A 22,347-nucleotide genomic window follows, 5' to 3' on the forward strand; every position below is an offset into this window, starting at 1 on the left:
GTCCCATCACTCCTCCACTCCGGTACAATGGCAGTACAGTTCTCAAGCCTTCCTACATCGTCTCTCACCAATTTAGATCATTTATGACCAAGCCAAGGTCTTCCTGTGTAGATAAGCATTCTAGCCAGTCTGATGATAAATTCATTCGTTTCTACCAAGGAACAGACAGTCATTGTTCTAATACTTGATTATAATTATACACATTATATTCAGTACTAGGATTAAAATAAAATGCATACATCTATACAGTAACATAATAGTATTCTGATTAGTCAGTCCTGATTGAAACATATACATAATTAGTCATTATTGATTAAAAAAAATCCCTTAACATATCCACCCAATGATTAAATATTATACATCCAATCACACATCCAGTTTTATTAAAATATTAAAAAGCATACATCTATTTTTATTAGAAATATTTATTGTTAACAAAATACCTTCTAACATCAACCAATACTTGCATTCACCCTGACTGTTTTTAGGCTTACATCAGGATCATAACTCTTCTTATCAGGATTTTCGTTACATTCTTCATCGAAACAAGATACAACCTAATATCTCTAAATATCAAAATGGTCTAATCAAGACCTAAGTTCCTCACATATGAAGAATCCGGATTCATTCATCTATTTAGGTTTGAGGCATGTATTCATCATTCCACTGGTCATATCTTGGAATCAGTCCGTATTGCACCATCTGTTTCCTCATTGATTTCTCCAGAGTCATGGAAATGAGACCTCATACACAGGGAATTAGACAATAGCCACACAAAACTAAAACAGTCACACAGGTGAAGGTAGCCCATAACACAGTGATCATAACATTTTTCCATTTTCCAAACATACTATCAAACCAATTAGTCAGAGAAGTATCCACCCCAACTCGTGAGCCAGGGTGGTCAAACCAGCTAAGGCTTTGGTCACTGATTTGTCCGGAGCTGTGCCATCGGGGAACAAACCACCTCCACCTCCACCCACTCTCACCCTTTCCAGCCAACAAACATATCCAATACTATCCTATGTAAATTCTATTGTTAAAAGATCCAGACGGAGCACTCTCTCTCTCTCTTCTACCTGGCTCTAGATCTTTGTGTTTGATAAGGGGAAGGGCATGCCTAACTGCACTAGTTGCACAACTACCAGTCCAATTGGTAGGCAGGTTAGGCCCCAGTCTCACACCTCCACAAACTACCAGACATCCGTTCTAGGCCTTTTATCTTACAGAGAATGTTCCAGCTGACAAGACAATGAGGGACCCAGTCAGGTCCCTCATTGTCTTGTCAGCTGGAACATTCTCTGTCCTATTGCATGTTCTTACTTCCCCTACGTCCAATCCGTTTGTGATGTAGCGAGCCATACAATAATAATGTCCTCCTGTAACTGTGAAAGGGTAAAAGCCTGGATGCGATGGACACATCGAAGGGAAGGGAAACCTAAAATAATGCAGATCAATGCAACTGTCATCGTCTGGCTTCTCCGGCCTTCAAGAACAGCTTTACCATACAAGCCATTCCCCTGGGTGAATCAATTCCATCAAATGGAAAGGGGATGGTAGTCAACTGAGGTTTGGCTGTGGCGCAGGCATGACATTCTTCTTTAGCTACTGATCTGGCTGTGTAGTGGATCCATTCTAACCAAAGGTTAGAATCCCCATAACCAGTTTCTACCTCAATCCCTTCCTTCAGATCTTTCGTCTTCACTATCTTCACCGGCCCTTGGCTCCGGACTACTCTGCTGTCAGTGTATGTTGTGTCAGGTGCTCTGTATTCCTGCTGACGATAGAGTTACCACCTGGCCTAACCTCCTCTACCTGGAACCGTACTAGGGTGTGGACCGAAAACTGGCCAAATCCAACATACCATAACCCTAGATCCTCTTTCATTACTTTTTTAAGGGTAAGGCGTATCTTTATGCAATACATCCCTCTCTCCGGATTACAGTCAAAAACTCTCACCTTCACTATACTCCACCTCCTTCCATACTGGGTGAGTGGGGGCCTGCACCGATATATACATGGGGACCTGCACCGATATATACCATAATGATTCGATTTGATTCGATTTGATTTGATGGCTCAGAGTCCTCGACTGCCATGTAGTTAGAGACCCCATTTGGTCTATATAAAACTCCATTGAGATGGCTTCCACGATAAGTTGGCTCAGACCAAACAGCACTCCGGTGAAGCCTCACCCTTTTCCCGGAAAACATATCAGCAGCCAGAGGCCAGACCATACTTCCACTTCTATGAACAAGCACAGGGATGGAATGACGGGGTCAGGGAATCTTTGTCAGAGAGCTGGCCCTCAGATCCTATGGATTCCAGTTCTCCTCTCGAACACTGTGATTGTTCGACAGTCAGTATGTCTTACCCTTTTGCAGTGTGTGATATGAATCCAGGTAGTTATTTCAGCTATTCTCACAGCCAAGGCTGTCACCAGCAGTACTTGGTATAGTCCCTCCCACCGTGGCTGCTTCCCGTCTATTCTCCTCGGGGACTGGATTGAGTGAATCACCTTATCCTGTAGTTCACCTGTAGTGCATAAATGTTGGACATACAGGTTTGGTTAATTTGGAAAAAAGTTCGGCATTGTAATGACTGAATTTTCGGGTTATTTTCTTAGCCAAACATGATGAGCAGAACAGAGCGATTTCTCCTACACAAATAATATTTTTGGAAAAACTGAACATTTGCTATCTAACTGAGAGTCTCCTCATTGAAAACATCCGAAGTTCTTCAAAGGTAAATGATTTTATTTGAATGCTTTTCTTGTTTTTGTGAAAATGTTGCCTGCTGAATGCTAGGCTTAATGCTATGCTAGCTATCAATACTCTTACACAAATGCTTGTGTAGCTATGGTTGAAAAGCATATTTAGGAAAATCTGAGATGACAGTGTTGTTAACAAAAGGCTAAGCTTGTGAGCCAATATATTTATTTAATTTCATTTGCGATCGTTGCATTATGCTAATGAGCTTGATGCTATGATTATGCTCCCGGATACGGGATTGCTCAACGCTAGAGGTTAAAGTTGGTGAGGGAGATAAAAGTCTCCAACTTCAATGATTTTTGCAATTCGTTCCAGTCACAGGCAGCAGAGAACTGGAAGGAAAGGCGGCCAAATGAGGTGTTGGCTTTAGGGATGATCAGTGAGATACACCTGCTGGAGCGCGTGCTACGGGTGGGTGTTGCCATCGTGACCAGTGAACTGAGATATGGCTGAGCTTTACCTTGCATAGACTTGTAGATGACCTGGGGCCAGTGGGTCTGGCGACGAATATGTAGCAAGGGCCAGCCGACTAGAGCATACAGGTCGCAGTGGTGGGTGGTATAAGGTGCTTTAGTAACAAAACAGATGGAACTGTGATAAACTGCATCCAGTTTGCTGAGTAGAGTATTGGAAGCTATTTTGTAGATGACATTGCCGAAGTCGAGGATCGGTAGGATAGTCAGTTTTACTAGGGTAAGTTTGGCGGCGTGAGTTAATGAGGCTTTGTTGCGAAATAGAAAGCCGATTCTAGATTTGATTTTGGATTGGAGATGTTTGATATGAGTCTGGAAGGAGAGTTTACAGTCTAGCCAGACACCTAGGTACTTATAGACGTCCACATATTCTAGGTCGGAACCATCCAGGGTGGTGAGCAGTTGGAGGCCACGGAAGGAGTGTTGTATGGCATTGAAGCTCATTTGGAGGTTAGATAGCACAGTGTCCAAGGAAGGGCCAGAAGTATACAGAATGGTGTCATCTGCGTAGAGGTGGATCAGGGAATCGCCCACAGCAAGAGCAACATTATTGATATATATAGAGAAAAGAGTCAGCCCAAGAATTGAACCCTGTGGCACCCCCATAGAGACTGCCAGAGGACCGGACAACATGGCCTCCGATTTGACACACTGAATTCTGTCTGCAAAGTAGTTGGTGAACCAGGCAAGGCAGTCATTAGAAAAACCGAAGCTACTGAGTCTGCCGATAAGAATATAGTGATTGACAGAGTCGAAAGCCTTGGCCAGGTCGATGAAGACGGCTGCACAGTACTGTCTTTTATCGATGGCGGTTATGATATCATTTAGTACCTTGAGCGTGGCTGAGGTGCACCCGTGACCGGCTCGGAAACCAGATTGCACAGCGGAGAAGGTACGGTGGGATTCAAGATGGTCAGTGATCTGTTTGTTGACTTGGCTTTCGAAGGCCTTAGATAGGCAGGGCAGGATGGATATAGGTCTGTAACAGTTTGGGTTCAGGGTGTCTCCCCTTTGAAGAGGGGGATGACCGCGGCAGCTTTCCATTCCTTGTCTCAGACGATATGAAAGGGAGGTTGAACAGGCTGGTAATAGGGGTTGCGACAATGGCGGCGGATAGTTTCAGAAATAGAGGGTCCAGATTGTCAAGCCCAGCTGATTTGTACGGGTCCAGGTTTTGCAGCTCTTTCAGAACATCTGCTATCTGGATTTGGGTAAAGGAGAAGCTGGGGAGGCTTGGGCGAGTAGCTGCGGGGGGGGGGGGGGAGCTGTTGGCCGAGGTTGGAGTAGCCAGGAGGAAGGCATGGCCAGCTGTTGAGAAATGCTTGTTGAAGTTTTCGATTATCATGGATTTATCGGTGGTGACCGTGTTAACTAGCCTCAGTGCAGTGGGCAGCTGGGAGGAGGTGCTCTTGTTCTCCATGGACTTTACAGTGTCCCAGAACTTTTTGGAGTTAGAGCTACAGGATGCAAATTTCTGCTTGAAAAAGCTGGCCCTTCGCTTTCCTGACTGACTGTGTGTATTGGTTCCTGACTGAACAGTTGCATATCGCGGGGACTATTCGATGCTATTGTAGTCCGCCATAGGATGTTTTGTGCTGGTTGAGGGCAGTCAGGTCTGGAGTGAACCAGGGGCTATATCTGTTCTTAGCTCTGCCAGTTGGTCAGGAAAACATCTATGAGGGTGCCCTTGTTTACAGATTTAGGGTTGTACCTGGTGGGTTCCTTGATGATTTGATGAGATTGAGGGCATCTAGCTTAGATTGTAGGACTGCCGGGGTGTTGAGCATATCCCAGTTTAGGTCACCTAACAGAACAAACTCTGAAGCTTGATGGGGGGCGATCAATTCATAAATGGTGTCCAGGGCACAGCTGGGAGCTGAGGGGGGTCGGTAGCAGGCGGCAACAGTGAGAGACTTATTTCTGGAGAGGTACATTTTTAAATTTAGAAGTTCGAACTGTTTGGGTATGGACCTGGAAAGTATGACATTACTTTGCAAGCTATCTCTGCAGTAGACTGCAACTCCTCCCCCTTTGGCAGTTCTATCTTGATGGAAAATTTTATAATTGGGTATGGAAATCTTAGAATTTTTGGTGGCCTTCCTAAGCCAGGATTCAGACACAACAAGGACATCAGGGTTGGCAGAGTGTGCTAAAGCAGTGAGTAAAACAAACATAGGGAGGAGGCTTCTGATGTTGACATGCATGAAACCAAGGCTTTTTCGATCACAGAAGTCAACAAATGAGGGTGCCTGGGGACATGCAGGGCCTGGGTTTACCTCCACATCACCCGCTGAACAGAGGCGGAGTAGGATGAGGGTGCGGCTAAAGGCTATCAAAACTGGTCGCCTGGAGCGTTGGGGACAAAGAATAAAAGGAGCAGATTTCTTGGCATGGTAGAATATTTTCAGGGCATAATTCGCAGACAGGGGAATGGTGGGGTGTCAGTACAGTGGAGGTAAGCCCAGGCACTGGGTGATGATAAGAGAGGTTGTATCTCTGGACATGCTGGTTGTAATGGGTGAGGTCACCGCATGTGTGGGAGGTGGGACAAAGGAGGTATCAGAGGTATGAAGAGTGGAACTAGGGGCTCCATTGTAAACTAAAACAATGATAACTAACCTGAACAACAGTATACAAGGCATATTGACATTTGAGAGAGACATACAGCGAGGCATAAATTAATCACAGGTGTTGATTGGGAGAGCTAGCTAAAACAACAGGTGAGACAACAACAGCTAATCAGCTAACACAACAACAGCAGGTAAAATGGCGATGACTAGGCAGAGAGGGTCGGATTAACTACACACAAAGCCTGAGTTCGCGGCTGGGGCCGACAGATAAAAAAACAAATAAACAGAATGCAGTAAAGTAATTAATGGACAGTCCAGCAGGCATCAGCTATGTAGCCAAGTGATCATAGTGTCCAGGGGGCAGCAGTAGATGGAACAGGGAAGCCGCCACTAAGCTAGCGACACAGCGTTTAAAGTTAGTAGCCCGGGACTAGTAAGAGCGTCTGCTCTGACGGAGGCTGGATGAAGGCACAGCGGATGGAGTATTCGTCGGTAGACCAGTCGTGGTGGTGCGGCGGGGGGCCGTGTCGACAGAGAATCCAAGCCAGATGGCGAAAGAGGTATTGTGGAATTTAGTTTGCTAGCCGGGAGATGTGCCAGGCTCACGGCTAACTGGTGCTAGCTTCGTGGCAGTGGCGTTAGCCACTATATCCAATCGGTAGCAGCGGTGATCCGGTGCCAAGGTCCAGAGTTTACAGCAAGGATCCGGTGGAGTATTGGGCTCCAGCCGTGTATGAGTGGGGTTCGGGTGAACAGCTGAGTAGGCCGGGAGGTGGGCCTCAGGCATAACTTTGGTACTGGGTACCACGGTGAGTGCAAGCTAGCTTAGAGCTAGCTAGCTGCAAGCTGTAAGCTAGCTAGCTGCAAGTTAGCTGTGAAGATCAGAAGTAGTGGTCCAGGGATTACGGCAGGAATCCGGCGTTGTTGTGGAGAGACAGCCCGATATTGAGAGATACATTTTAATAGACTATACAATTTACATAGTTTGATTGAGGCCAGTGAGGAATAAATATTAGCCACTATGAGGCCTATTCTGTGACCATGATTGCATAACACCTTAGAAGGAAATTGTTTCTGTAATGGCTTTCTTCTGTGGACGAAGGAGAGGACCAAAGCGCAGCGTGGTTAGTGTTCATCATGTTTAATAGACGATAAACGGGAACACTACAAAATAACAAATGCGTGGGAAAAACAAAACAGTTCTGTCTGGTGCAGACACACGAAGACAGACGACAACCACCCACAAAACCCAACACAAAACAGGATACCTAAATATGGTTCCCAATCAGAGACAATGACTAACACCTGCCTCTGATTGAGAACCATATCAGGCCAAACATAGAAACTAGACACACAACATAGAATGCCCACTCAGCTCACATCCTGACCAACACTAAAACAAAGAAAAAACAAAAGAACTATGGTCAGAACGTGACAGTTTCCCCATATTTGATACATTAATGTTTCTCACCATTGCCATGGAGTTAGTGTTCATTTTGAATGGTTATGTCATATGTTCGTCACTGTTACACAACCCTCTCATTTTCATACTATGTTCATGCATGAAGAGATCAAATAGAAATTGAAGATCTCGTCTTGGCCCTGTTTCCTTGTTTTGGACTTGAAAAAACTGATCCTTCCTGTGTTTCCTGTTTGATCATTTGAATGATGATAAAACATCATGCATCGTAACATATTTATGGGAGAGGTGTGACATAAGTCGGAACAAACACCTGATGTTTATAGCAACCTCATTTACGTCCCATGTAGCTAAGTTGGTAGAGCATGGCACTTGCAATGCCAGGGTTCTGTGTTTGATTCCTGCGGGGAACCTGTATGAACAAATATGAACATTTATGCATTCTCTACTGGATAAGAGCGACTGCAAAATAACTCAAATGTAATGTAGGTGTTATGACAGAACATTCAATAATGTCTTCCCAAATGTAATATTACAGTGATGATTTTCTTCATGGGGAATTACCTTAATCTGGCATCCAGACATGCAGGATAGCTGATAACCTACAGGTGGACTACTACAGCTGACATCACTATGAAAACAACTGTAGCAGCCCAGTGATGAGAGCAGCACTATGGCACCTCAGATGAATGGCACATGGACATAGTGTGAATGCTGCTAGAGTCAGGGTGTACTGTATAATTCTGCCATTGGCTAAGTCTGCTGTCAATCTCCACCACAATGTCCTCTCAATCAACCTCCATTTGAGTTTATCACAGTGCAACCTGATCTGAAAGATGAATTCATAATAACTTGATTTGTAAAGCTCTTTCAAACGTTATGCTCAAAGCAAAGTAACATGTTCTGTTTCCTGGGAAAAAAATCCCTCAACCAATGTGCATTCAGGTTTTGCAGGTTTTGTGTATCTATGAAAGTGGTACTGACAGTGCTTTAACTACTTTGCAAATATGAAACAAACAAGACAATCATAATAGTGAAAAATAACAAATTCCCAGTTTATGCATGAGGTTTTAAAAACAGGTAATTTTTTACTCAAAATTGCATGCGTGCGGGAAGATATTGTTGGCAGAATAGACGGATGCAGTTCAATGCATGATTAATATAATTCACCAATACATTTCCTGGTAGTTTCTTGGTAGGTTGTCAATTAACAGCTGGCACAGTACATTGTTTGCTGTTTTCTGCCTCCACCCAATCAGGATGCACTGTATCAATTTCAATATCTCAAAATGTTGAACAAAAACAGACGACTATAACTAAGGTCTGGTCCTAGGTGGCTCAGTTGGTAGAGCATGGTATGTGTATAGCCAGGGCAGTGGGTTTGATTCCTGCAACCATCCATAGGTAAAATGTATGCATGTATGAGTAAGTTGTTTTGAATAAAAGTGTCTGCTAAATGGCTTTTATATATACAGTGCCTTGCGAAAGTATTCAGCCCCCTTGAACTTTGTGACCTTTTGCCACATTTCAGGCTTCAAACATAAAGATATAAAACTGTATTTTTTTGTGAAGAATCAACAACAAGTGGGACACAATCATGAAGTGGAACGATATTTATTGGATATTTCAAACTTTTTTAACAAATCAAAAACTGAAAAATTGTGCGTGCAAAATTATTCAGCCCCCTTAAGTTAATTCTTTGTAGCGCCACCTTTTGCTGCGACTACAGCTGTAAGTCGCTTGGGGTATGTCCATCAGTTTTGCACATCGAGAGACTGAATTTTTTTCCCATTTCTCCTTGCAAAACAGCTCGAGCTCAGTGAGGTTGGATGGAGAGCATTTGTGAACAGCAGTTTTCAGTTCTTTCCACAGATTCTCGATTGGATTCAGTTCTGGACTTTGACTTGGCCATTCTAACACCTGGATATGTTTATTTTTAACCATTCCATTGTAGATACAACAGTATCTCGGACCTGCCTGGTGTGTTCCTTGTTCTTCATGATGCTCTCTGCGCTTTTAACAGACCTCTGAGTCTATCACAGTGCAGGTGCATTTATACAGAGACTTGATTACACACAGGTGGATTGTATTTATCATCATTAGTCATTTAGGTCAACATTGGATCATTCAGAGATCCTCACTGAACTTCTGGAGAGAGTTTGCTGCACTGAAAGTAAAGGGGCTGAATAATTTTGCACGCCCAATTTTTCAGTTTTTGATTTGTTAAAAAAGTTTGAAATATCCAATAAATGTCGTTCCACTTCATGATTGTGTCCCACTTGTTGTTGATTCTTCACAAAAAAATACAGTTTTATATCTTTATGTTTGAAGCCTGAAATGTGGCAAAAGGTCGCAAAGTTCAAGGGGGCCGAATACTTTTGCAAGGCACTGTATGTTCTCTGTAAGCATTCAAAAAGGGTGCACATGTAAGACTTTTTTAAAATCTATATAGCATGTTTTTTTTAATGAAAATGTTATTTCTCTATAATAAAACAAACTATAAATAAGAGAATAGATGATCGTAATCGGTAAAAAGGGTGTAGTTATTTTACAGAACATGTTTTTTTCAGGCTACAGGCGGAATGTGAATGAGGAAACAACTCTAGGCCATAATTGCCACACTGTACTTTCCTGGCAGTAACTAGATTCAATCTGTTCTGCCCTAACCTGCGATAACCAACAACTGCATAGCAGTGTCATAGTTTTTATTTAGCAGATGTCAGAGGTGTATCTGCATTGGAGCTGTTAAATCAGCAAGTAGCCTTGCTACAAGTACGAACTGGAATGTGTGTCGCAATCTACTCCTCGATGAGGCTGATAAGAGTCCAGATTATTATTTAATTTTGGGACAATGACAAGAGTTGCAGCTCACCGATTTGACAGCTTCAACATCGCCTAAAAAACAAACAATGAAACTGCTATTCAGTTGTCAGTTATTGCTGGTTAGCGGTATAACTGTTTGAATCTAGGTCTGTACTCAAACGGGGCAACATGCACAAATATTTAGTATCTCAATGTGGTTTCAGAGCATTTCGTATTTTTATGTACATAAAACTGACACAAGGTTTTGTATGATATGTTCCATTTCCTATGGTATGTATTCAATTTCAGGGATAATGTAATTAGCATGCTGACTGCAGGAATGTCTACCAGAGTTGTTGCCATGGAATTTAAGGTCGTTCAGAGAATTTAGCACTATGTCCAACCGACCACAGAACCTCAGACCATATGTAACCACACCAGTCCAGGACCTCCACATCTCCACAGCCCAGGACCTCCACATCTGTCTTTTTCACCTGCAAGATTGTCTGAGACCAGCCAACCTAACAGCTGATGAAACTGTGGGTTTGGACAACTGAAGAACTTCTGCACAAACTGTCAGAAACCGTCTCAGGGAAGCTCATTTGAGTGCTCATCGTCCTCACCAGGGTCTTGACCTGACTGCAGTTCTAACCGACTTCAGTACTGGGCAGATGGCAGACAGGGTGTATGGAGTCGTGCAGAGATACCGTGACTAGATCCTGAGGACCATTGTCGTGCCATTAATCCGCCACCATCCCCTGTTTCAGGTGAATAATGCACGGCCCAATTTGCAAGTATCTAGACACAGTTCCTGGAGACTGAAAATGTAAAAGTTCTTCCATGGTCTGCATACTCACCAGACATGTCACCCATTGACCATGTTTTAGATACTATGGATTGACGGGTACAATAGCGTGTTCCACTTCCCGCCAATATCCATCAACTTCACACAGCCACTGAAGAGGAGTGGAACAACATTCCACAGGCCACAATCAACAGCATGATCAAATCTATGTGAAGGAGACGTGTCATGCTGCATGAGGCAAATGGTGGTCACTCCAGATACATACTGGTTTTCTGATCCAGGGCAATACACTTGTGACCAACAAATAGTAGTCCCAGTCATGTGAAACCCAAAGATTAGGGCCTAATTAAAGTATTTCAATTGACTGATTTCCTTATATGAACTGTAACTCTGTAAAATCCTTGAAATGGTTGGATTTACATTTTTGTTCAGTGTATGTAACAATACCAAATTGAACATACCATACTAATTTGAGTGACCCAGATTTATATGAACTATTTACATCTGGTCTATGAGACAAGTCTGAGCAACTAGTTCCAGAGCTTTTTGATTTGTGCGAACTTATTCAATATTAAAGTTTGCCTTTACAAAAAATGGTTTAGTTGATCATACAAGTTCAGTTTCCTGAGACCTGCAACTTAAAATACTGTGTTGGCTTAAGATACATATTTCCCAGTATGCCTGTAAACTAGTACCTTTTATTACATGTACTTGTCAAGGACTTGTTTACAATTCAAACATACATTTGATGCATTTAACCAGATACAGCAAAACATCTGGCTATATTTTCATAATTAGTGAGATTGTTGTTCCTGTTTATCTGGTCCTGGTTAGTCAAGATAGAATTGAAACATCTCACTATCTGGCCCAATAATTGGATCACGGCTGAAACAAGAAACATGGAATCTAAGTACAACCCTAATTTACAACATTTTAGCAACAGTCATTGTCAATATCACTTGCTATTTCACAACTTGTCTGACTCAGAAGAAGGTTTTGGTCAACTCAAAATGTGAATTGCATGCAACACTTTGCCCAAAAGGTAGGGTGAAGTAAAAAAAAGTTGTGGAATAATGTTTCGTTAGGCCACCTAATGTTTTTACAGTGTAACCAACAATTAGCTTGCTGTCCAGCTAGATCTTAGAATCATACTGCTGAGGCATCCCCCCCCACAAATAAACTACTACTGTGAGTGCTACATCTTCCTTCTCATTATGTCTGGAGACAGGTCTGATCACCATGGCAGCAAACATCATAGTCCATCAACAGGTGGCAGCACCTTCTGCATGTCACTATAAGGTCGACACCGGTTGTATTCGTTGCATGTGACAAATAACATTTGATTTGAACACTGGCCACTGACTCCTTTCAGGATTTTGAATTCCTGTGAGTATCCATGGGACGTCATATCCCATCTGCTCCTAAACTCAAGGTATTCTGTCTTAAAATATTAGCACCACTAATAAGAGTTGTCTTGTTTTTGCTCTCTCTGTTGATGAGGTGTGTCTGTTTGTGTTTGTGCAGGTTGCTATGAATTCTGGTGCTGTCCTTGCTTTGCCTGCTGCCTACAGGACTGTTTGGAGAGAGTACCTATCTGCCCTTAATGGACTTCATGGGCCCTGATTGCATGCCTGCCTTTGGGGTGCCCATCATTGTTTCACCCGCAAGTCTGTCCGTGCGGGTTGCTGTACATCACAAATATGGCATTCAGGTGTAATGTTTCCCATTACAAATAGACATTACATGAAAGTTGTTCTTGCAGATACGAATTTTGTGATAGGAGTATTGTGTGTGTTCTGTTTACGTGTGTGTGATAGTGTTAAACAAGTGTGTCTGTGTAGGTCCACAGGGAAGCCTCTTTGAGGACATCCTATTGTCCTGCTTCTGTGCCTGTTGCTTGGGGTGTCAGATGGCCAGGGAGATCAACAAGCACAAGAAGGGCTGCACTTTCACAACCACCCAGCCTGTGGCCATCCATCTGCAGCCTCCAACCATGACCAACTCAAACGTGTCCTACATAACTAACCTACATAACCAATCAGAGCTATGTCATAACTGATCCACAGTCCCCCAACCAACAGAGCTACGTCATAACCAATCCACCAGTCCCCGAACCAACAGAGCTACATCATGACCGGCCTACAGTCCCCCAACCAACAGAGCTATGTCATCATCTCTTCAGTAGGTCCTATGATTGAGTGTAGTCTGGCCCAGGGGTGTGAAGGTGAACGGAAAGGCACTGGAGCAGCGAACCGCCCTTGCTGTCTCTGCTTGGCTGGTTCCCATCTCTCCACTGGGATTCTCTGCCTCTAACCCTATTACAGAGGCTGAGTCACTGGCTTACTGGTGCTCTTCCATGCCATCCCTAGGAGTGGTGCATCACTTGAGTGGGTTGAGTCACTGATGTGATCTTCCTGTCTGGGTTGGCGCCCCCCTCGGGTTCGTGCCGTGGGGGAGATCTTTGTGGGCTATACTTGGCCTTGTTTCAGGGTAGTTGAAAATATCCCTCTAGTGGTGTGGGGGCTGTGCTTTGGTAAAGTGGGTCAGGTTATATCTTGCCTGGTTGGTCATGTCTCACGACCCCCGTCTCAGCCTCCAGTATTTATCCTGCCACTGGTTTATGTGTCAGGGGGCTAGGGTCAGTCTGTTATATCTGGAGTGTTTATTCTGTCTTATCCAGTGTCCTGTGTGATTTTTAAGTATGATCCCTCTAATTCTCTCTGTCTCTCTCGGAGGACCTGAGCCCTAGGACCATGCCTCAGGACTACCTGGTCTGATGACTCATTACTGTCCCCAGTCCTCCTGGTCGTGCTGCTGCTCCAGTTTCAACTGTTCTGCCTGCGGCAATCGAACCCTGACCTTTTCACCAGACGTGCTACCTTGACCCGGACCTGCCGTTTTTGACTCTCTCTCTGAATGATCGACTATGAAAAGCCAACTGACATTTACTCCTGAGGTGCTGACCTGGGCTTTCTAAATAAATCTAATTGATTGATTAATGACCGGCCCACCAGTCCTCCAACCAACAGACCTTAGTCATGAACAGCCCACAGTCCTCAAACATGGCTGAGATGCCCCCCGGGATGATGGCAGGGCCCCCTGAGATGGCCAGAGGGGGTCATATGAAGATGGCATTTGATTAAAAAAATGAATTAGATTGATGAAAATGTGTTTTTATATGGTTTATAGTCTGAGGTTTATTTGATGGTATTGGCCTCTGCTCATTGTCTTGACATGTAATAAAGTAATTTATATTGAGTTTCTCTTCTATTGGACTGTTACTTATTTTATAAGGTTAACCAAACATCTTGGTCTATTAGAATTTACATGAATATTTGTCATTGAGTAAGAATGACAAATACGTTTAAATCAAATCAAATTTATTTATATAGCCCTTCGTACATCAGCTGATATCTCAAAGTGCTGTACAGAAACCCAGCCTAAAACCCCAAACAGCAAGCATTGCAGGTGTAGATGCACAGTGGTTAGGAAAAACTCCCTAGAAAGGCCAAAACCTAGGAAGAAACCAGTCCTCTTCTGGCTGTGCCGGGTAGAGATTATAACAGAACATGGCCAAGATGTTCAAATGTTCATAAATGACCAGCATGGTCGAATAATAATAAGGTAGAACAGTTGAAACTGGAGCAGCAGCACGGCCAGGTGGACTGGGGACAGCAAGGAGTCATCATGTCAGGTAGTCCTGGGGCATGGTCCTAGGGCTCAGGTCCTCCGAGAGAGAGAAGGAGAGAATTAGAGAGTTTACATAAACATTGAAGCAGGAATTGTTAAGTACTTTGCAAAACCTTGCATTAGTGAAAGTGTCCTTTTAAATCAAATTTTATGGGGAGAAAGGGCTCACATTCAGAGAGGGATCTAGGGTTTCGCCAGTTTATAGGGGCTATTTCCCAATGAGGGATTAGATGTAGTTCTATATGGAGAACATTTTAGCAATTTAGCAGACGCTCTGATCCCGAGCAACTTACAGTTAGAACATTCATCTTAACATAGCTAGGTGGGACAACCACATATCACAGGTATAGTAAGTACAATTTTCCTAAATAAAATACTTATCGGCAAAGTCAGGGGTAGAAAGGGGGGGATTTGGTCAGGGTGAGGGAGATTTATGAGGGGGATTTATTTAAAGATACTCTTTGAAGATGTAAGGTTTCAAGTGCTTTCGGAAGGTGGGCAGGGAATATGTACTAGCTTCAGGGGGAAGCTGGTTCCACCATTGGGGTGTCAGGACAGAGAAGTGCTTGGACTGGGCTGAGCGCAAGCTACCAAGAGGGCCAAGAGACCAGAGGTAGTAGAACGGCGGGGCAAATAGTCTTGCTCTTCTGTAGGCAAGCATCATGGTCTTGTAGTGGATGTATGCTTCAACTGGAAGTCAGTGGAGTGGGCAGAGAAGTGGGGTGACATGGGAGAACATGGGAAGGTTGAAAACTAGGCAGGCTGCAGCATAAGTTGCAGGGGTTTGATGGAACAAGCGAGGAAGCCAGCCAATGCCAAGTAGCAGTAGTCCAGACGGGAGAAGGTAAGAGCCTGGATTAGGAACTGCGCCACTTGTTAGGGTCTTACTCTACAGATGTTGTAGAGCATGAACCTGCAGGACAGTGTCACTGCTTTGATGTTTGCAGAGAACGACAGGGTGTTGTCCAGGGTCACGCCAAGGTTCTTTGGAGGGCAACATTGTGGAATTGTCAACCATGATGGAGATGTTTTTGAGTGGCCAGGCATTCCCTGGGAGGAAGAGCAGTTCCGTCTTGTCGAGGTTGAGCTTGAGGTGGTGGGCAGACATCCAAGCAGAGATATCTGCCAGGCACACAGAGATGCCTGTTGCCACCTGGGTGTCAGAGGGAGGGGGGGAGTAGTGAATGGCGTCCACATAGCAATGATAGGAGACCATATGAGGATATGACGGAGCTGAGTGACTTGGTGTATAGAGAGAAGAGAGCGAAGAACCGAGCTCTGGGGGACACCAGTAGTGAGAGTATGTGGTGCAGACACAGATCCTCTCCACATCGCCTGGTAGGAGTTACCTGCAGAGTCTGAGACACACAGCCCTGAAAGAGTGGAGAGGAAGATTTCATGATTCCCAGTGTTGAAGGCATCGGATAGATCTAGGAGGATGAGAAGAAAGGAGAGACAGTCTGCTTTGGCAGTGTGGAGAGCCTCCGTGACACAGACAAGAGCAGTCTCAGTTGAGTGACCCGTCTTTAAGCCTGACTGGTTAGGGTCAAGAATATCGTTCTGAGAGAGATAGCTAGAAAGTTTCATAGAGACAGCACGCTCAAGTGCTTTGGAACGAAAACAAAGAGATACAGGTCTATAGTTTTTGGATGTCAGATGAGTTGAGTGTTGGTTTGTTGAGGAGGGGAGCAACACTGGCCATTCTGAAGTCAGAGGGGATGAGTTGATGAGGGAAGTGAAGAATGGGAGGTCTCCAGAGATGGTCTGGAGAAGGGAGGAGGTGATGGGGGTCGAGTGGGCAGGTTGTCGGGCGGCCAGACCTCACTAGTCGCAGGATATCATCTGAAGAGTGAGGGGAGAAAGAGGTCAAGATATAGGCTATATCTGTGTAAGTGGGACCAGTGGACTCAATAGTATGAGTGAATGAGGAATGGATGTCAACCTTTTTTTCCAAAGTGCTTGACAAAGTGATCCACAGAGTGGGAGGAAGGAGCGGTTGGAGGATTAAGGAGAAGGTGAGAATATTTCCTAGGTTTAGAGGCAGAAGCTTGAAATGTAGAGTGAAAGAAAGTGTCTTTCGCAGCGGATTTAGAGGAAGAGAAGGTATAGAGCGGGCGGTGAACGGATGATAGGTCCTTCGGGAAGCTTAGTTTTCCTCCATTATAGCTTCTGTAAGCTCGCAAGGAATCACTAATCCAAGGAGCAGGAGGGTCAGGCCAAGCCGTCCGGAAGGAAAGGGGACAGTGTGAGTACCAGGATGTAGAAAGGGAGGAGATTACGGTCGAAGAGGCAGAATCAGGAGACAGGAGGGAGAAGGATTTCTCAGAAGCGAGAGACTATAGGATAGAAGAGGAGAGAGTGGTGAGAGTGGTGAGAGAGAGAGCGAGTGAAGAGTGGCTAGTGTTGGAGGAAAGGGAGACAGAAAAGGAAACAAAGTAGTGATCAGAGACCTGGAGGGGGTTTGCAGTGAGATTAGTAGGAAAACAGGTTCTAGTAAAGATGAGGTGAAGCGCATTGCCTCCCTTGTGAGTTGGAGGGGATTGGGAAAGGGTGAAGTCAAAAGAGGCAAGGAGGGGAAAGAGAAGTTGTTATTAAATGAATCGAAGGCAGATTACACAGGTTGAATTTGCCAAGTACGAAGGGCCGTGAGCCATCGTCGGGATCCATGTCTCCGTCAGGGCCAAAAAGTCAAGGGACTGAAGGGCATAAGCGGAGATGAACTCCATGTTCTTAACTGCAGATCGGCAGTTCCGAACGCTGCCAGAGTCCCAGAATTCCAATGGGTTGTGCACGCAGGGTACACTAAATTAGAAGGGTTGGTGGGTCTGTAAAGCCTACAGGGATAGTAGCGCACATTTATAGAAAATACACACATAGTTGCCAAAGCTACAAAAAATCTAATGAGATCTTCAGAAAATAACCAGGTGATACTCAAGTGAGAGATAGGTGTGGAGCCTTCATCAAAGAACTCGGCAGAACAACTCAGCAGAACCGTCTTTGTTTCAGCGATGGTCTTAGTTTTGCTGACAAAACCACCACTGACACAGCAACCGCTGAGAAACCAGGGAGATTGAAATACTAAAATTAGTTGCTAATTGTCTATCAGAAGTGAAGAGCACACCTCCCTGTACCAATTGCTGATTGCCTTGGAGAGGAGAAACCACTCCCCACCACTCCCCACAGCCCTTCGTGCAGCCACTGATTACCAAAACAAGTCACAAATTGCCCTGACCCTTAAAGCTGGTTGAGATGTCAACAATCATCTACAAGTTAGGCTACAGGAGAGAAAATGGCTGTGGTAACTCAAACTCCCTCTCCTCCATGTCCTCTCCCACCAGAGCTGTGAAACACACCATGATTATTTTTGCCATTTTAGGGTATTTCCTCCTGATCACCAAAATGTGACTTTGTCTTTATGTGGACATGACTTCTTTCTCACTCTAGCTGCAGTTTGGAATAAGGAGCATTTGGACCAGAGGACCTTGGCTATAAGAGGAGGTTTCGGAAAGGAGAGAGAGACTAATACTTACTTGCACATTGCTATTTATCTTTATGGAGTCAGATAATATGCATTTGAATAGATTCTACAAATTGCATAGTTTGATTGAGGCCAATGAGGAATACATATTAGCTACTACAAGCTCAGAGGAGACAAATTAACATGTTTTTCATTCAACATATTCTCTATGATGTTAATGTCAATCTGACTTTCATTTTACTCTGCGTATCATGTCCCTTTTAAAGTAAGAAAGAGTACAAATCAGACAGAGAGCAAAGTAGAAGCTAGATAGTATAAGACAATATCACTTAGCAGAGCAAGAAAGATCATCACAAAATTCAAATTCAAAACACAGAATTTACGTTCTCATTTTTGGAAATGATTTAAAAAGTTAAAAGTGTGTTTACAACTAATTCCAAGCTTCCAAATGTATATTATGAATCTTAAAATACTGTACTTGTGTTGTAAATTAATCTGAACTGTATGCATTACATGCATTTCTTATATTCATTTGTTTTTGTTGTTGTTGCTGTTCTAAAAATGGATACCATTTTGTGTCGATATTTGCCATTTCCGTTTCCCATGATATTGCTTTTGTTTCTGTGCAGGTGAGAGAAATATCTGAGTGTGTGCAGAGAGCTCCTGCACACCTTTGTCTGGCTCCTTCTCTCATTGTTCCTCCTCCTTTTCATACTGCCCCGTGTTTCTATGGCGACAGGATCCTGGTGTTCCCTGTAGATGGCAGCCACTGGGTCAACATGGAGGTGCTGGTGTAGGAGCTCCATGGGCTTGGCAACCAGATAACTGTGACACCGCCGGTTCGTAAGGGAGCGCTCACCACACGAGACCTCATTCACTGTGAAGCTGGGAGAAGCAAAGTTTGACCTGAACTTTTTTGAGCAGACAGGGTGTTATGTCCTGGAGAGCCGCAGGTAAGGCCTGGTGGTGGGCAGCCTGGTCCAGATCAGAGAGCCGGTGTCCATTCTGAGATCTACGCACAGCACCACCTGCAACCTACAAGCTTGAATGTCATGCTCATGGACCCCGGCGTGCCTGCTGGTATCATCTTAGCGCATTACCCCAACCTGACCATGGTTTACAATTTTTCTCCATAGCCATGGAGTTAGCATTCACTTTGAATGGCTATGTCATTATGTTAGTAACTGTTACTCAAGCCTCTCATTTGCATACTATGTTCATGCCACAAAAAGATTAAATAGAAATTGAAGATGTCGTCTTGGCCTTGGTTCCTTGTTTTGGACTTGATAAAACTGATCCTTCCTGTGTTTCCTGTTGGATCATTTGAATGATGATAAAACATCATGCATCGTCAAATATTTATTGGAGAGGTGACGTGCATCGACACAAAGCCCTTATGTTTATGGCAACTTTATGCTGCCGTTATGACAAACCATTCAATAATGTCTTCCCAAATGTAATATTACAGTGATGATTTTCTTCATGGGGAATTACTTTAATCTGGCATCCAGACATGCAGGATAGCTGATAACCTACAGGTGGCCTACTACAGCTGACATCCCTATGAAAACAACTGTAGCAGCCCAGTGATGAGAGCAGCACTATGGCACCTCAGATGAATGGCACATGGACATAGTGTGAATGCTGCTAGAGTCAGGGTGTACTGTATAATTGGCTAAATCTGCTGTCAATCTCCACCACAATGTCCTCTCAATCAAACTACATTTGAGTTTATCACAGTGCAACCTGATCTGAAAGATGAATTCATAATAACTTGACTTGTAAAGCTCTTTCATACATTATGCTGAAAGCACCAACCTAATGCCACTTGTAGCACATTCTCTTTTCTGGAAAGAAATCCCTCAACGACTGTGCATTCAGGTTTTGCAGGTTTTGTGTGTGTCTATGAAAGTGGAACTGACAGCACTTCAACTACTTTGCAGATATGAAACAGACATTTATAATCCGTGAAAAATATCAAATTGAAAGTGTATGCTTCAAACCAACTTTATAAGAGATTTTACAGATAGGTTAAAGTTTACTTAAAAATGTATGATATTCGGTAAGACATTGTTGGCAGAATAGATGGATGCAGTTCAATGCATAATTAATATAATTCACCAATACATTTCTTGGTAGTCAAAAAAATATAGCTATTAGGTTGTTAATTAACTTCTTGAAACTCCCCATCCCGGATCCGGGTTTGTGACTAAAGCCTCAGGCTCATTAGCATAACGCAACGTTAACGATTTCTGAAAATCGCAAATAAAATGAAAATAATGCGTCTGCTCTCAAGCTTAGCCTTTTCTTAACAACAATGTCATCTCAGATTTTCAAAATATGCTTTTGAACCATAGAAATTGACTAATTTGTGTAAGAGTATGCAAAGCTAGCATAGCATTTTGAGTAGCATTTAGCACGCAACATTTTCACAAAAACCAGATAACCAAATAAATAAAATAATTTACCTTTGAAGAGCTTCTGATGTTTTCAATGAGGAGACTCTCAGTTACATACCAAATGCGCAGTTTTTCCTGAAAGCGTCTGTGTGTAGGAGAAATCGTTCCGTTTTCTACATTGGGTCTGGCTACCGAAACGAACCGAAAATTCAGTCACCTACAACGTAAAACTTTTTCCGGATTAACTACATAATATCGACCGAAACATAGCAAACGTTGTTTGGAATCAATCCTCAAGGTGAGCTACAGGCAAAACCAAGATGAAACGGCATCCAGGAAATGAGCAGGATTTTTGAGGCTCTGTTTTCCATTGTCTCCTTATATGGCTGTGAATGCGAGAGGAGTGAGTCTGCCCTTTCTGTCGTTTCCCCAAGGTGTCTGCAGCATTGTGACGTATTTGTAGGCATATCATTGGAAGATTGACCATAAGAGACCACATTTACCAGGTGTCCGCCCGGTGTCCTGCGCCGAAATTGGTGCGCAAAAGTCAGCTGCAAGTATTTTTCACAGAATTCAGAGAAGAATGCAGGCTTCCACGAACGATATATCAATGAAGAGATATGTGAAAAAACACCTTGAGGATTGATTCCAAACAACGTTTGCCATGTTTCGGTCGATATTATGGAGTTAATTCTGAAAAAGTTTGACGTTGTAGGTGACTGAATTTTCGGTTCGTTTCGGTAGCCAAATGTGATGTACAAAACGGAGCGATTTCTCCTACACAAAGACGCTTTCAGGAAAAACTGCACATTTGGTATGTAACTGAGAGTCTCCTCATTGAAAACATACGAAGCTCTTCAAAGGTAAATTATTTTATTTATTTGGTTATCTGTTTTTTGTGAAAATGTTGCGTGCTAAATGCTACTCAAAATGCTAAGCTAGCTTAGCATACTCTTACACAAATTAGTGAATTGCTATGGTTCAAAAGCATATTTTGAAAATCTGAGATGACAGTGTTGTTAAGAAAAGGCTAAGCTTGAGAGTAGGCGCATTATTTTCATTTTATTTGCGATTTTCAGAAATCGTTAACGTTACATTATGCTAATGAGCTTCAGGCTATAACTGTATACAGGTTTTTTTCATAGCCAAACGTGAACAAAACTGAGCAATTTGTCCTACACAAATAATATTTTTTTGAAAAACTGCACATTTGCTATGTAACTGAGAGTCTCCTCATTGAAAACATACGAAGCTCTTCAAAGGTAAATTATTTTATTTATTTGGTTATCTGGTTTTTGTGAAAATGTTGCGTGCTAAATGCTACTCAAAATGCTAAGCTAGCTTAGCATACTCTTACACAAATTAGTGAATTGCTATGGTTCAAAAGCATATTTTGAAAATCTCAGATGACCGTGTTGTTAAGAAAAGGCTAAGCTTGAGAGTAGGCGCATTATTTTCATTTTATTTGCGATTTTCAGAAATCGTTAACGTTGCGTTATGCTAATGAGCCTGAGGCTTTAGTCACGATCCCGGATCCGGGATGGGGAGTTTCAAGAAGTTAAGGATGGAGACTTCATACCTGTAGTGTAAATACTTTTCAAGTTTCAGTATTTCCTCTACAACCTTTTAAATGACATCACATAATTCAAACCTGTTTGACATTCATTTTCTATTGATCATCTCCGACCATTCCCCGCGTTCTTATGTTAGAAATATTGTTCCAGTTTTCACTTTTTGAATGTGTTAGAGTTTCAGCGGCAAAAAGTCTGTTAACAAAGCACATTCCTTTGTGGATTTTATTGGAGGGGGAGAAAGAGCCCCCTTCTCCTGTAATTTACAACAGGGTGTGAACTGTTTAATTAAGTAGCCTGGTTTTCACTGTTGGTTTGTGGGTGTGTGTTTCCGTGTCAGTGTTTTTCGCCACATGGTACTGGATTGT

General features: G+C 43.2%; 1 pseudogene; it reads left to right on the plus strand.

Annotated features, from left to right (window-relative positions):
* The first annotated feature begins 10,431 nt into the window (after window positions 1-10,431).
* Window positions 10,432-13,984, plus strand: LOC135543777 (uncharacterized; annotated as a pseudogene).
* Window positions 13,985-22,347: the final 8,363 nt, after the last annotated feature.

Source organism: Oncorhynchus masou, chromosome 8, assembly GCF_036934945.1.
Source record: "Oncorhynchus masou masou isolate Uvic2021 chromosome 8, UVic_Omas_1.1, whole genome shotgun sequence".
In the NCBI taxonomy this organism is placed as follows: Eukaryota; Metazoa; Chordata; class Actinopteri; order Salmoniformes; family Salmonidae; genus Oncorhynchus; species Oncorhynchus masou.